Raw genomic sequence first — 3,235 nt, 5'->3', positions numbered from 1 at the left:
CTGCCTCTGAATCTATAATTTTTTCTTTATCGATCAAAAAGTAAAAACTTTAAATGGAGTTAGTGTGGTCATCCAACTTGATGTTAAGTGAAATTATTAATGACTTATGGGACTCATTAAAATTCATGATGGTGCCTTCCACACCAGAGTAACTCGAGCGGTGGAACAAATGTGACATTTCCCGCTCACCCCTCATTTAGCAGCAGTGCTCAGAGGAGAGGGGTGGAAGGACCGCTGTTTCTCATTATGCAAGAGACCCCTTTCAACCACACAGTCCAAATTGACAGGTGACCTTTCATGATGTCACTCCTCCATGGACTGTCTCATTCGTTCTGTTGATTTGGGCCCCGAGAAAAGGTGAGGAGGTCCTTATCTGTGACCAGGTGTTGTTTTGTAACGCACTAAGTTAAGATGATAGAGTGTCTGATTGTAAATTATGTCCGGTATGAATTATGTATGCCTGTTAGCAGACAGGGAAAATTATGCTGTTGTGATGCTGGTAATAATGGCGCAATTACAATAATTGTACTCGTTTAACTTTCCCATTTTTTCTTTCTCTCCTTTCATCGGTTCCTTTGCTAACCAATTGAAATTTTCACAGTGAGATCAGGTTGACAAAAGAACAGTTCACTTTTTTCCAAATAATTATTATTACTTTTTGAAAATGTGTAATGTGTTTAATTCAATTCGAGGCAAAAAGTAAAAAAAGCTTTCTTCGTGTGAAATGTTTTTCCAGAGAAAAGTTGTCCAATATGGTGTCCGTATGGACTCTGACCTTTGCTTGAAATTAAAACAATTTCTCTAAGGTGAGACAGGCTGTTAAAATTAAATTAAAAACACCTCAGCAAGTAATAACTGTGGCTTAAGCGAGTAATGCTTTTCTGTAGTGTCAAGACACCTTCATTCAGTGTCTATAGTACTGTATATATGTAGATTTGACAACATTCCTGTTATCATGGTGAACTAAAAAGATCAGAAATATACACACAGGCTTTTTTACTTTAAGCTGTTTATACCCCAAAGCTGACTTGTTACTAATTTGACCATGCAAGACAGTATAGGCGCTTTTCCATTGCATAATACCCCACGGTTTGGGTCGGGTCAGCTTGCTTTTGGGGGCTTTTCCACTGGGTGCAGTATGTAGTACCCAATACTTTTTTAAGTACCACCTCGGTTGGGGTTCCAAGCAACCTGAGCTGATACCCAAACGTGACATGAAAACACTGTAGATCACTGAATGGTCTGAGAGAATCGTCACTACCAGCGTCATCGTTATAATGTAAAATATTAGCTTTACCTTCGTGCTAGCTTGCGCTCGAGCAAACCTGTTGTCATCTGTGCTCTGCTATAAGATCCCAAACTCCCTTTTAGCAATGAAAAACATCCACAGGTTGAGAATCAGGAACACCATACCAGTTTTTATCCAGACTTGCATTTTGTGGCGGCAAATTTGTGACACGCACGTCCGCATACATGCTTAACCCATTTGTGCCCAAATTTTTCTGAATGGTTTCATGCATATAATTGTGTTAATAGTGTCCTCTGTAAACATGTTCTGCATTTATTTTCCCCATTTTTCTTTTTCTTTTTTTGAAAATCGTATTTGAATGTGCGGCAACTATAGTTGCCGGTGGGCAAAAAGGTTGTATGCACCCCTTTAATGTCAAATTTTAATACATTTGGCATCTTACTCAAAATAACGGCTTTCAACAGATCAACCTTTATTCATAAACATTTAATTATGTATAACATGCGATGCGAACCCCCCCCCCAAAAAAAATGCATCTAGCTTATAATCTCTTGTTCAATTCAATTTTATTTATATAACGCTTTTCACAATTGTTAATTGTTGCAAAGCAGCTTTACATGAGTAGATGTAGGGGAGAACACAGAAAATCAATAGATAATATAAGAAGTAGAATATAGCAGCTAAGGATAAACCGTACAAGCGAGCGTATTAATAATGTAACATATACAGTAACGTGCTAAGTTAAGCCAAAGTTGGCTGACTCTCCCGGGGACGAAAACCCCCCTTGGAGAAAACCCTGTGGGAAAAACTCCTAGAAGGACAAAAACCCTTGGGAGAAATTAATATATATATTTATATATACAAACAGGGTAGGGATAGGAGGCGGGTAAGCGGATTAAACTGGTTCAGCCGGTGGTCGTGCATCGGCTGGGCATCACGTTGAAGGACAGCCAGTAGATCAGTGGTGTGATGACCTTCACAGCAATAGGAAATGGGTCTGTTTGTCCCATTGTCCTCGGGGTCGAGGACAAGACAGGGAGAGAGAAACAGAATTCTATTAGCGTAGGGGCCGGTCGCATGAAACGCAAGTGTCAATGCAGTATTGTGGTTTAAAAACGCTCGGTTCCAGACAGGCTACCTATTGCAGCAATAGTATATTACCCATATGAGGTATGTGAGTGCTTTGTTCTAGACAAAATAACTATTGCGGGACAAGTACAATTACTGGACATTTTATGTGAATGCTTTGCTAAAGAAGAATGTCTTAAGGTTAAATTTACGAACGCGTGCTAAGTGATATAAACTGTGACTTGTTCAGGTTTTTTCATTATTATTTTTATTTATTTATTTTCTCTGTTGCATTCAGTGCTTTCTTCCAGAAACAACGGACCATATGTCAGCTCCAAATCAGTTCATATCACTTACTTCATATTACTTAGCACATCGTTCGTGGCTCGACTTGTCGAGTCTGTTTTTCAAGATGTCTGCTGTCTGAATACGCGTAATGTGCTGTCTTTATAAAGTAGCTTCTTATTAAACTGTTTGTACACTTACAAAGTTCTCAATGCTTCGGTTTGCATGTAAGGACCCTCATTATGCTACTGTGGTAGTGTGAGGCTATTTTGAGCCTTGTTAGTGGTATTAACTAGCGATTTACTTGTACTTACTCTTTGCCCCATATACTAGCGCTACAGTATACGCTAATCTCTTTTTATTGATAAAAAGCTCTTTACATTCGATTATCATGAAAACGCATCCCAGAGAACGATCTACTCGGTCACCATGCGTTAATTACCCCTAGGTTCATTTTTCACCGGAGTTGTCCTTTAATGAAAATAATATAAAAATAAATCAATAAAATGGGTAACCAGTTTTTGGAAGAAGGGGAGATCTCTGTCTCCCTCTTTAAATGACCTGTATGAATGGATTTTATTCCCTATCAAATTAAGGTCTAATGGACAGTAGAGATGTTAGTTAACGGGTTTT

This window comes from Misgurnus anguillicaudatus, chromosome 17 (assembly GCF_027580225.2).
Source record: "Misgurnus anguillicaudatus chromosome 17, ASM2758022v2, whole genome shotgun sequence".
Classification (NCBI taxonomy): domain Eukaryota; kingdom Metazoa; phylum Chordata; class Actinopteri; order Cypriniformes; family Cobitidae; genus Misgurnus; species Misgurnus anguillicaudatus.
Note: the sequence above shows the minus strand (reverse complement) of the source record.